The sequence below is a fragment of the Ipomoea nil genome, unplaced genomic scaffold (genome assembly GCF_001879475.1).
Source record: "Ipomoea nil cultivar Tokyo-kokei standard unplaced genomic scaffold, Asagao_1.1 scaffold2957, whole genome shotgun sequence".
NCBI classification, from domain to species: Eukaryota; Viridiplantae; Streptophyta; class Magnoliopsida; order Solanales; family Convolvulaceae; genus Ipomoea; species Ipomoea nil.
Window position 1 is genome coordinate 697,501 of NW_017619385.1, and position 14,380 is coordinate 711,880.

Sequence of the window (14,380 nt, forward strand, 5' to 3'; positions counted from 1 at the left end):
CTTTTTTCAAATTTAGAGATGGTAGTAACCCCTAGAACAGCTTTGATTGTATTACAGAATCTTGACTTGGTGGATACAAAAACCAGAAATGCAAACTGAAGAAGGTGGGTGTTTTTAATAATTTTTTATTTTAATAATTTTTATTAAAAGTTTAGATTTTAGTTAATTACACATTTTAAATATTAAATCTAAATATGGTAGCTACTCATTTTAAATATTGTAGTTAATCGAATTTAAATCTCTTCTAAAATATGCATAAATTGAATATATATATATATATATATATATATATATATATATATATATATATATATTTCATATGTATATGATTTAAATTTGTTTTGCATTGGTAGTTAATTACTATACAATCATGTAAATGAAAATCAAAAGTTTCATATTTAGTTCTTATTAAAAGTTTATAGATGCAATTGCATATATTGAAAAATTAGTATATAAATTTAATAAAGTATATTTTATTGGTAGTTTTATTCAAAAAAAAAATGCAATATTTCGCAACTATTTCAGGTAAGCACTTTAACAAGTTGTTTGTATATTATATTTATTAATTACTTTACTTTTATTTTATGAAAATATTTCATGCATGAAAATTGAATTGTAGATGTATCATATCCAATTCTTTATCATAATATTCTTTTTAATTTTATTGTGATGAAGATTGTATGTATGAGTTTAGACATTGGATGAATTAACAATTATTGCCCGCATGGGTAGCTCAACTGGTCATAGAGGTGAAACTTTGGAAGAATGACTAGGGATTGAGTCTCACCAGCGGCAGTATGGGAGCAACCTCTCAAAGTAAGGGGGGCTCCTTGTGCGCAGTGAGCACCGGTCTAGCCTCTATGGTTCATGTTCAGTTGAGTCACCATGATTTACATCCTCCCAAATGCTCTGTTGGGCCGGGGTGTGGGGGGTCCTTAGGGTTGGGGTTCAGTCTTTTGGAAGAATTAACAACTATCATATTCTTTTTAATTTTATTGTGATGAAGTATACAGATGAGTCATGAGTTTAGACATTGGACAAATTAACATGGATGTTAGTAAAGGATGTGGCAACACCTAACTTGCGCAATTAATATATAGATTAATTAGTCTTGGTGTAATCGGAATTATTGATAAATGAGAATATAGATTTTCTTTTGTAGTTTAACTGTACTACTAATGTAGTTTACTAAGATGTTTGTAATAACATTTTATTTTAATACGGTGTATTAAAAGTTTATTATTTTAGCTAATTACTCATTTTAAATATCAAATCTTTTTTAATTGATAGTATACTTTTTTTTTTAAATTGTAATATCGCAATGTTTCCTATATAGTTATTACATAACAAAACTTTAAAATGGCATGAAAAGTAGATCAATTTGAAAAGGAAATGATAATTAATACTTGATTAAAAATGGTACAAAATATATTACTGGATAGAGAGAGACCATGAGAGAAGTATGAGGCTGAGAGAGTGCAATGAGTGAGGGCTGCAGAGAAGATGGGTAGGGTTAGGTTTGGTCTGTGTGTATAAAAATTTGTCTTTAAAAAATAGGATAAATGTTATTATTTTACATTTAATTTAGATTAATAATTGTTTGTTTATGATAAATATGTACCTTTAATATCTATGGAGTATATTATTAATTATTCTTATCAAATCAACATAATTATTAAATTACAAAATTATATATATGAATAAATAAAGCTCATATCACATTTATATATATATATAATTTAATAACATTAATAGTTTTTAATAACATTGTATAATTTAATATTTTAAAGTTTTAGTATGTACGTTACATAAGTGCTATTAATTAATTAATTTATTGATAAAATAATTAATAAAGTATAATTGGTAAGAAACTAATGTTATTGCTACTTAGTGTTAATCAATGAAATAATATCCCATCTGCACGAATATGTACTATATCCCATCCGTCCAACATTAATTAAGGAAATAATATATCGTTATTATGCTAAACTATTATAACGTTATTACTTATTTTATAAGTAAACAATGAATTAATAATTATTCTATTATTTTATAAGGAAATAATTAATAATACTAATATATTAATACTAAATATTTAAGTAAGCAAATGATATATATGGTACTTGATATTCATGGAAATCAAAAAGTCATTAATAAGCAAGCAATTTTTTTTGAAGTCCGCAATTGATATATATGTTATTACGTTCATGGCCGTTACCCAAAATCCCCTACCATATAATATTTTTTTATTCAAAGGACGGGTAGACCCGGGAGAGACACCCCTAGCATATAATATAAGCAATTGATAAAATAATTAATAAAACATAATTGGTAAGAAAATAACGTAATTTATAAGAAAATATTCTTTGGTAAGAAATTAAGTAAAATTCTTACTCCGTATATATATAATATAATAACGTAATAACCTACATTTATAAGGAAACAATTTACCTGATTCAAAACATCCACATTGATTTAATAATTTATAAGCAGATAATTTACTTACCAAAAAATATTTACATCTTTTAAATTGCTATATATCTCTTGCTGTGTATATTATATAACGTTATTACTTAATTTATAAGTAAAGAATAGATTAATAATTATTCTATTCTTTTATAAGAAAATCTATACTTCTATACTTACCATTAATAAAAGTAAAATCATCTTCTTCAATTTTCTTGCTCAAACTTTTGTTAATATTAATTTATTTATTGATAAAAGAATTAATAAAGCACAATTGGTAAGGAAATATCGTTATTTATAACCAAATATTCTTTGAAAAGTAAATAACGTAATTAAAGATGAAAATAATTTTGCAATATGTATATATAAAGATGTGTAATTACTAATTGACAGAAAATAAAAGTATTCTAATAATTCACTGGGAATGGCCTACTGCTTCTTAAAAACTTTTACAATTTCGGAAATTATTGTATTGGGGTTGCCTTTTTTATTGGTGTATATGTAATCAAAAAATGTAATATAGAAATGATTAATTAATAAATATCTAAATAATTTATAGTATTCAATTTTTGGTACTAAACAATTTTTTTTATTGTCATTATTAGTTATTCGTTCACAATAATTTAAACTTTGTCATTTCATTTTTTTAGAAAACGAGCCGTTGTGTAATCATAATAATACACAAGCATCGTTGTTGCGATCAAATATATCAGTCGATAATGCTCAACCATCATTACAATCAACTATTGGTGCACCATCAGTTATACGAGTCACTCCAACATTGGTAAATATAATTTTGTATCACAAGCATTTGTAAGTATTTTACTTTATCATTTTTAAATTTCTTAACTTCATATAAATAATTGCAGTGGCAGATAGTGAACCGTTGTATGGTGGATTTATGATTTCCTCTCCAAGAACACCGATTAATATATCGAGCAATGGTATTCAATTTTAACGTTCACATTATTTGTAATAACTTTTACATTTTAATACATACAGTTGTTTTTTTTTTTCTTACAAATTATTGATTACTTACAATTAACATGTTCACATTAATTATCATGCATTTATTTGTTATTATTATTTTCAAAATTATTACAATTCAGAGACGCATTCATACTTCTGTCTAAGTAGAATCTTTTCTATGAGAATTATTTAAACACTTATACTTTTACGAATCTTTTTTGCAATAGTTAATGTTCATCAAAGTTTGTTCGAAGATAATCATATGGCCACCAGAGGAACACCATTGAGTGCAATCACAAATGGTATATGTTATATTTAAAATATCATTTTATCTTTCAATACTAAAGAATTTTTTAATATCATTTTATTTAATTAACCATTGTTTGATCTGTACGCGTTAACTCTATTTGCAGTTGCTAGCAACCCAAATTTATACGCATTGAACAGTAATATTCGATCGCCCACACTATTAGCTGATGTATCAAACGGTAATTTAGATTACACGGTTCACGATTTTTACAATCTTGGTTATTCCTATTTTGTTAAAGTGCAATAATTAACAGTTGATTATGTTTTTTAAAGTGCAAAGAGCACCACATCATCATTCTAATCGTGGTTTGTGATCAGTTGTGAGAACTTCCAGTACAACATAGTCAAGAACAAAATACGGATTTCGAACAATTCGTATCTGAAAATAACGGATATGGTCATTTGTTATGAACTCACAACTCTTAGATATGTTCATTTTCATCAAACAACCAATAATATGTGTTAATAATAAACTATTTATGTAATTAGATTCCTATTTGGACCTTGGGGATGCTGCTCATTCCTGTAATTATTGTGGTGCCTTATTCTGGCGACACGAGCGCTTAAATCAAAATGTTACGCGAGGATTGTCAAAATACACAGTGTTGCTACGAGGGCAAGATCCAATTACCTCGCATGAACGATCTTCATCCTGTTCTCCAGGGGCTATACTTTGAGGATAATGATCCAAGCAGGCACTTCCTCAACAATATTTGAAGGTATAACAACATGTTCTGCTTCACGTCTTTGGGAGGTAGAGTGGATATGTCAATCAACATCGGTAACGCTCCTCCTATTTTTAGGATAAGGGGTCATAATTATCATTGGATTGGAAGCTTGGTTCCAGGAGAAGGTTGTATGCCAAAGTTTGCACAGCTATGTATTTACGATATATAATCAAATTAATCAGTATATGTGCGACATGAACACTGCAGAAGGTCGGCCGTATTTAAGCTGTGACTCTTTGTGTAAGGCAGAATCAGATGGTGATAATCTATCACAAGTACACACTCTTGAATTTTTAAATAGCTTGAGATTGTATAGACTTCCTAATCAGTCATTGACAATAAAGGTTGGTGCACCTGTTATGTTACTGCGGAACATAGACCACTCTCTTGGTCTTTGCAACGGTACGCGCCTCATCGTTACAAGATTGGCGGATCATATTGTCGAAGCAAGAATAGTTAATGGAACACAGCAAGGAAACAAAGTTCTTATACCACGAATGTCTCTCACACCTTCTGATACGAGATTGTCGTTCAAGTTCCAGCGTAAACAATTCCCGTTGATGCTAGCATATGCAATGACTATCAACAAAAGCCAGTGTCAAACACTAATTCACGTTGGCTTATTGTTGAAAAAATCAGTCTTTAATCACGGTCAATTGTACGTGGCTTTTTCACGAGTCACTCGTCCTGATGGCCTTAAGGTTTTAGCTCTAGACGAGGATGGACAAACTTTTGTTACTACTACCTAATGTCGTCTACAAACAGATTTTCAACAATGTCTAATTCAAAACAGTTATATTATGTATTCTTCTTGCACCAATATAACAAAATTGTTACATATCTACAAATTACGTATATATTCCATTACAACAATTTTTATAACTAAATTATTACACATAAAGATAATGAGACCAATCAATTCAATTCTGAAACATTCATACAAACTTTAATTCAATGTTAAAATTTACACTATCGAATATAAAACAAATTATAATTCATATATTGTAATGAATACATTCCGTGCATCGCACGGGTGCAAATACTAGTTATTTCCTAATATTTCAACATTCCTTTTTCTTTCAAAATTGTCATCTTTTCATTTTTTCTTCCATCTATATGGAAATACAAAAGGGAAACCAAATATGTACATAAAAATGGATTCTATTTATTATATGTAATATAAATTTTGTAATATATTAGTCAATATATTCTTACCATTATGCTAAATAGTAAAAAAAAAAAAAAAAAAAAAAAAAAAAAAAAAAAAAAAACCTTACCATATACTAAATATGTACTTAAAAAGGGGATTACATTTATTACGTATTCACTTAAATGGTATACTATTAATTAATATTTTTGAAAAAAATAGTAATATAATATTATGTATTTTCAAAAAGTATTCTTATCGTATATTAAATATTTACTTAAAAAGGGATTCCATTTATTACGTATTAACTGCAATGGTATATTAATAAATAATTAAATATACTAATATAATTAGTTAATTATGAATTTTGTATATGGGAGGTCATGAGATCGAGTCTCAGTGGAGGCGCAGTTGACTCTTTGTGCTTCAATAGGTTGAAAAAGCTAAGTATGTTTGAACATATACTACAATATAATAGAGTCAGTAGCATTCAAAAAAAATAATTATGAATTGTGTATATAATTAATTAATTACCGAAAATATAATAAGCTACCAAAATTTGATTTTCAATCCCTTTTCCTTCATACTTATTTCATAAGATTTCAAAATTCCTTTTTCCTTTAAAATTTGACTTCCATTTCTTCTTTCTTCCATCTATACGGAAATACAAAATCGAAACCAAATATGTACTTAAAAAGAGATTCAATTTATTACGTCATATAAAAATTTTGTAATATATTAATCAACATATTCTTACCGTATACGCTACATACATATATATATATATATATATATATATATATATATATATATATATATAAACTTCTTCGTCTCCAACCGGTTTCTTCGTCTTCACAGCCGGAGACAAAGAAACTCTTCGTCTCCATGGCCGGAGAGGAAAAAAATCATCGTCTCCGGCCGTGGAGACGAAGAAGTCTCTGGCGGGATTCTGTTTTTTTTTTTTTTTTTTTTTAAATTATTTAAATAATTAATTTTTAAATTTTATTTTTAAAAAATAATTAATTTGGGAGGATGACATGTTAACCTGTTTGAAACCTACAAATTAGAAGAATTATTTGAAATTGGTTAGTTTAGGGATCCAATTGTTGGTTTTTTAGGTTCAGTGGCCTAATTCCATTATCGTGTGAGTTCGATGGCCTATTTCACCCTTATTCCTATATATATATATATATATATATATATATATATATATAGGGATCAAGTGCGGATATAGCTTCCCGTGCGGTTAGATCTGAGCCGTTGATCAAATCTAAATCAACGGCTCAAATCAATGAAAATTAAAAAAAAAAACGCGTGTTTGGAAGAAAGCCACGCACCTTAAGTGTTAGATCTTAAGCACAAACTCACGCACATTAAGTACAAACCCACGCATATTAAGTACAAACTGACGCACATTAAGTACAAAATCCACGCACATTGTTGGACAAGAAGACGCGCTTTTGGTAGACGCTTTTGGTTTTGGTAGACGCTTTTGGTTTTGGTAGACGCTTTTGGTCATTTAGACGTGCTACATGCTTCTTCATCCAACACACATTAAGCACAATCTCACGCACATTAAGCACAAACCCACGCACTTTAAGTATTAACTCACAGACTTTAAGTTTCAACAATTACTGATATTAATCACTACCCTCACACACATTAAGCACAAACCCTACGCAAATTAAGCACAAACTCCACTCACATTAAGAACAAATCTCACGCACCTTAAACACAGAAGCCACACTTTAAGTTTTACTAACTACTCACATTAAGCACAACCCCACGAACATTAAACACAAACTCACGCACCTTATGCACAAGACTCACGCATATTATATACAAAACTCACGCATATTAATCACAGAACCACTCACATTAATGTTGACCTAAATACTAAAATTACAAAATTGCCACCGCATTTTTTTTTTAAAAAATTTTGGTAATCCTAGACGTTGATTTAAGCGAGATGAATGGTCCAGATTAAACCGCACAACCGCACCTGAGCAACCTAACCGCACCAGAACCTAATTCTATATATATATATATATATATATATATATATATATATATATATATATATTCTTACATTATACTAAATATGTACTTAAAAAGGGATTCCATTTATTACGTATTGACTTAAATTGTATACTATTAATTAATATTTTTTTTAAAATGGTAATATAATATTATGTATTTTTGAAAAAATATTCTTATCGTATACTAAATATGTACTTAAAAATAGATTTCATTTATTACGTATTGACTTAAATGGTTTATTAATAAATACTAATATAATTTTTATATTGATAGATACCCTAAATCAGGTACTCAGCATGGGGTTATGAGCAGTAGTCAGAGACCCGATTACGGAAGGGCACTTGGCAATACAAGAAAAAGGGCTTCTGTCATAGCCCAAATCCAGGCTGCCAAGTCGGTATGCACCTGGTCGGGATTTTCGGCTGGCTCAGGTGGGTGACCGGGCTCGATAGTCGGCATGTCCCTAACTGGGCCCGCGGAAGTGTTCGGATGGGCGACCAGGCTCGGCAGTCAGTGCGTCCCCGACCAAGTGCGCACTCCAGAGGAGGTTAGTGGCGGATTCTGCGAAGATTCTTTTCCTTGCTCAGCAAGTAGCTTCCTTTTCTCAGTTTAGGCAATTACCGCATTAATTATGGTAGATTCCTAAGCTAATTTAGTTACTCTTTTGCCCTACTTACCTTACAAAGGATCTAACTCCTTGTATAAATACCCCCTGGATCTCCATATAAAAGGTCGAATTCTCGAATAATATCTCGTTACTCTATCTCTTTCTCGACATCACTTATTTCTCTCCTATAACCCTAGTATTTTACGATAGTGTTGACCCACCGAATAGCTACCCTGGGCCGTAAAATCGACACATATAATAAAGGCTTGTTCGTTTGTCTTTAAAAGAAATAATACTAATATAATTAATCATGAATTGCGTATATAATTAATTAATTGCAGAAAATATAATAAGCTACCACAATATTGACTTCCATTCCTTTTCCTTCATAATTATTTCCTAAGATTTCAACATTCTTTTTTTCCTTCAAAATAATTGACTTCCATTCCTTTTTTCTTCCATCTATACGGAAATACAAAAGGGAAACCAAATCTATACTTAAAAAGGATTTCATTTATTACATAATATAAATTTTGTAATATATTAGTCAATATATTCTTACCGTATACGCTAAATAGTAAAAATAAATAAATAAATAGTACTTGAATTATTATTATTGGTGTAAATAATAATTAATAAATTATTATTTCCTTATAAATTACATAAAATTTCCAATGAATATTTCAAATTATTACGCAAATCATTATTTCCTTATAAATTACATAAATCATTCGAAATACTATTATTATTACGCAGAATTTCGAAAGAATATTACCAATTATTAATTAATCTATAATTGACTCCTATTAAGATTAAATTTCCCATAAAATATGAATAAATAATTGACTCCTGTTTTGATTAACTTTCCAGTAAAATATGAATAAATTTAAAATTGAATCTTGTTAAGATTGAAACAAAGCACACATAAATTTAAAAGTTGAAATATGATATAAAACCTAAATAGTGTTATTGGACAGGACAAGATTCTGTTAAATGTCAACCATGAATAATATAAAAAATGTCTGATGCCAATAGACATAAATGTATATAATTTGAACTGGAAAATATTTTATTAATTATTTCAACCATGATTCTCAACTTTTCATCTCTTAAAAGATCCTTCATTCTTTGCATCACATTGCTTGTTAGGCTCCAAATTTACAATAGGACTTTCAGGCACCTGTCCATCCAGAAAGTCGTGAAAGGCAAAAAAAAAAAAAAGGAAAATAACTGAATAAAGTTACACAAAAAGGAAAACAATGTAATTGACAAATAAATAACCTCTTCAAAGAAATTATAATCTTCTTTTTCATAAATATGTGTAGGGAAAACTGCATCCTTGAATTCTCTCACAGTTGTATTAGAATAGAACTGCAACATATACCTGTGAGTGGTTGCTTTGTTTCTATACAAATTAATAACTACCAAAAAAAATTTAATCCTATAAACTCACCCTTCTTTAAAATTTTTCATCCACTTTTGAACATAAATTTTAGGAATATGACAATGTAGAAAAGTTTCTTGAAATTGAAGTGTAAAAAAAATGTAGTAAAAAACCTTATGCATAAACAAAATCTTTTGAATTAAAAAATATTCAGACGATAGTACAAAAACAATACATCTGCATCATGGAATATACACTCTATAGAGTTGATTGTTTTAGCACCTCTTGTCTTTGGAATATGATAGGGGTACGCACCACTCTAACCAATATTGATTTGAATTGAAGCCATGCGTATTTGGTGTAAATAGGAGTCTACAGACGCATAAATTCATTGAAATTTCATAGATATACGTTTAGCATAATGAAGTGTTTAAATAGTAAAACGAATCATCTTTACGCAAAATTAGTATTCGAATAAATAGAAAAAAGATTATGCGTGTGTAGACTTATAATCATTATTACTAGTGTAAAATCAGTATTCGAATTATTATTATAGGTATAAATCATTATTTCCTTACAAAATTACTTTATTACGCAGAATTTCCAAAGAATATTACCAATTAATAGATATTAGTTAATTTTCATATAACATTTTGTTACCAATTGAGCTTTATTAATTCTTTTACCAATAAATTAATTAATTAATATTAAGAAAAAGTTTGACCGGGGAAAGTTGAAGAGGTGGATTTTACTTTTATTAATAGTATAGCTTTCTCATATGAAGAGGTAGGAACTCACAAATGCACCTATCTTCTTCTCGAACAAGGTTCCTTCTGCATAGGCGTTGGTTATGGAAGCCACCGGAGGGGTAAAAGGATAGCTGTCTGTCTACCTCGTCACCCGCATTGTAGGAGAAAATAATCAGGGAAACATGATTCTAGAGCCGGAGGAGGTTCTTGGTCAAAGCTTCATGAAAATACCTAGCATATGCACGGCCTTGCCACCAATTTGCACGACTGTTCCACCGACTGTGCAACCAACTTGCACAGTTGAAGCAAGGAGGCCTTGCACAGCAAGAATTCGGCGGGTTGGGAAATTCAGCTTTAGGGAACAAGAGAGCGCAATAAAAACAAACCCTAACGATAACAGCTTAAAAAATCCAGTACAAAGAAAACTTTTTAGAATTTATCAACAATGGCGCACGTAGTTTGCAAAGATGATTATCAGAACATACATGGACCTTCAAGAACTCTCCTATACTCATGTTTTTCACTTAAATTTTGTTGGGAAAAATCCCACTACCTGTGACAATGAAAATCATAGACTCGACACGGTGCACAAATACGATACAACACAACAGCCCAAAAATAAATGTCAACAAAAGAGACACACGATTTACGTGGAAACCCCCAATACCACGGGACCGCCACCAACAACAATTCCACTACAAAAAATATTGGGTACAAAGTTTCTGGCTACCACACCAGCCAAACATCCAAAAAATCGCAAAAATACAACAACTCTACGCCAAAGATATTCTCTAACATTCACAGGCTAAACAGGAATAATATCTCGTACTAAAAATATTCAACCACCACGAATAAGATGAAAGTGAATATAAATAGTACAAGAATATCCAAAAGATGCCTGAAACAAATACGCTGACCTCTCAAAAGTATTTGATAAAAAATACCACCCAAGAACTTCGGCAAACTCACAGCAAAACCAACAAACACGCGACAAAAGATGAAACCCGCTGAACATGCTGTTGCCGAACTACCGAAGGAGACAAAGAGACAAGCAAATGAAATATTTGTTTTATTTCATTGCCTTTCCTCACATCTGCCTTTCCTCTCTGCCGAATCAACATATCTGTGTGTATCAATGTTGGAGAAGAATGTTTTCCCTTTTATAGCTTCACTAATTGAACATGGGAATTATGAAGAATAAATGGGAATTAATTTACACCTCTTCATATGCATGACTCTTCTACTACCTCAACTTCTTATATTCCTAATATTATTATATACGGAGTAATATAATATAATAATAATAATAATAATAATAATAATAATAATAATAATAATAATAATAATATTAATAATAATAATAATAATTAGTGCTCAACAAAAATATAGTGTATACAAAAAAGGCTTGGTCCAAACATGGGCTATTTAGCACATAGGAGGCAAGACCAACCTAACAAACTCCCTCTCCCGACTATGTGGAAGATATCGGCATCCCAGCGATACAACAACAAACCACTGCTCCCCTGCATAGGTAATCCAATAGCCTGAAGTAGATTTCATGGTATCAATGTTTTCTTCCATATCTGAATTAGTGTACCTACTAAGAATATGTTTCCCTATACAAAAAGCACAAACTCAGACTTGAAGTACTCTGAAGATATCTCAGAACCCACTACACAGCATCACAATGTTCTCTCCCTGGATTTGAGAAAAATTCTGCTAATAACACCCATTGCATGAGAAATATTTTGTCTCGCAGATACCATGTCAAATATGCCCAATCAACAACCTGGGCTCTGATACCACTTTGTAGGGAAAAATCTCACTTTTCGTGACATAAAAATCACATACCCTACACGGTGCACAAATATGAGACAACACAATAGCCTAAAATTAAATGTCAACACAAGAGACACACTATTTATGTGGAAAAGCCCAAAACCACAGGACCACCAACAACAACAATTCCACTATAACAAATCTTGGGTACAAAGTTTGTAGCTACAACACGAGCCAAATATCCAAAAAATCATCAAAATACAACAACTCTAGGCCAAAGACATTCTCTAACAATCACAGGATAAACACGAATAATATCTCGTACTCAAAATATTCAACCTCCACGAATAAGATGAAAGTGAATATAAATAGTACGAGAATATCCAAAAGATGCCTGGAACAAACAAGCTGACCTCTCAAAAGTATTTGATGAAAAATACCACCCTAGAACTTTGGCAAACTCATGGCCAAACCAACAAACATGCGACAAAGGATGAAACCCGTCAAACACGCTGCTGCCGAACTACCGAAAGACACAAAGAGACAGGCAAAAGAAATATTTGTTTTATTTTATTGCCTTACTTCACGTCTGCCTTTGCTCTTTGCTGAATCAACATATGTGTGCGTATCAATGTTGGAGAAGAATGTTTCCCCTTTTATAGCTTCACTACTTGAACATGGGAATTATGAGGAGTAAATGGGAATTAATTATCACCTCTTCATATGCATGACTCTTCTACTTCCCCAACTTCTTATATTCCTAATATTATTATATGCGGAGTAATAATAATAATAATAATAATAATAATAATAATAATAATAATTAGGGCTCAACAAAAATATAGTGGATACAATAAAGGCTTGGTCTAAACATGGGCTATGTATCACATAGGAGGGAAGCGCAGCCCAACAAACTCCACCTCCCGACTATGTGGAAGATATCGCCATCCCAGCGATACAACAACAAACCACTGCTCCCCCTGCATAGGTAATCCAATAGCTTGAAGTAGATTTCTTGGTATCAATGTTTTCTTCGATATCTGAATCAGTGTACCTGGTAAGAATATGTTTCCCTGTACTAAAGCACAAACTCAGACATGAAGTTCTTTGAAGATACCTCAGAACCCACTTCACAACATCACAATGTTCTCTTCCTGGATTTGAGAGAATCATGCTAACAACACCCATTGCATTAGAAATATCTAGTCTCGCACATACCTTGTCAAATATGCCCAATCAACAACCTGGGCTCTGATACCACTTTATTGGGAAAAATCTAACTTTTTGTGAAAATGAAAATCACAGACCCGACACGGTGCACAAATATGAGACAACACAATAGCTCAAAAATAAATGTCAACACAAGAGACACACGATTTACGTGGAAAATCTCAAAACCACGGGGAAAAACCACAGGACCACCACCGACAACAGTTCCCCTATAACAAATCTTGGGTAGAAAGCTTTTTGCTACCACACGAGCCAAACATCCAAAAAATCATCAAAATAAAAAAACTCTAGTCCAAAGACATTCTCTAACAATCACAAGATAAACAGGAATAATATCTCGTACTCAAAATATTCAACCACCACGAATAAGATGAAAGTGAATATATATAGTACGAGAATATCCAAAAAATGCCTGGAACAAACAAACTGATCTCTCAAAAGTATTTGATGAAAAATACCACCCCAGAACTTTGGCAAACTCACAGCAAAACCAACAAACATGCGACAAAGGATGAAACCCGTCAAATACGCTGCTGCCGAACTACTGAAGGACACAAAGAGACAAGAAAAAAAGAAATATTTGATTTATTTCATGGATTTACCTCACGTATGCCTTTCCTCTTTGCCGAATCAACATATGTGTGTGTATCAATGTTAGAGAAGAATGTTTCCCCTTTTATAGCTTCACTACTTGAACATGGGAATTATGAGGAGTAAATGGGAATTAATCTTCACCTCTTCATATGCATGACTCTTCTACTTCTCCACTTCTTATATTCCTAATATTATTATATGAGAAATAATATAATAATAATTATAATAATTAGGTCTAAACAAAAATATAGTCGATACAAAAAAGGTTTGGTTTAAACATTGAATATTTATCACATATGAGGGAACCACAGCCCAACTAACTCCCCCTCCCGACTATGTGGAAGATATCGCCATCCCAGCGATACAACAACAAACCAC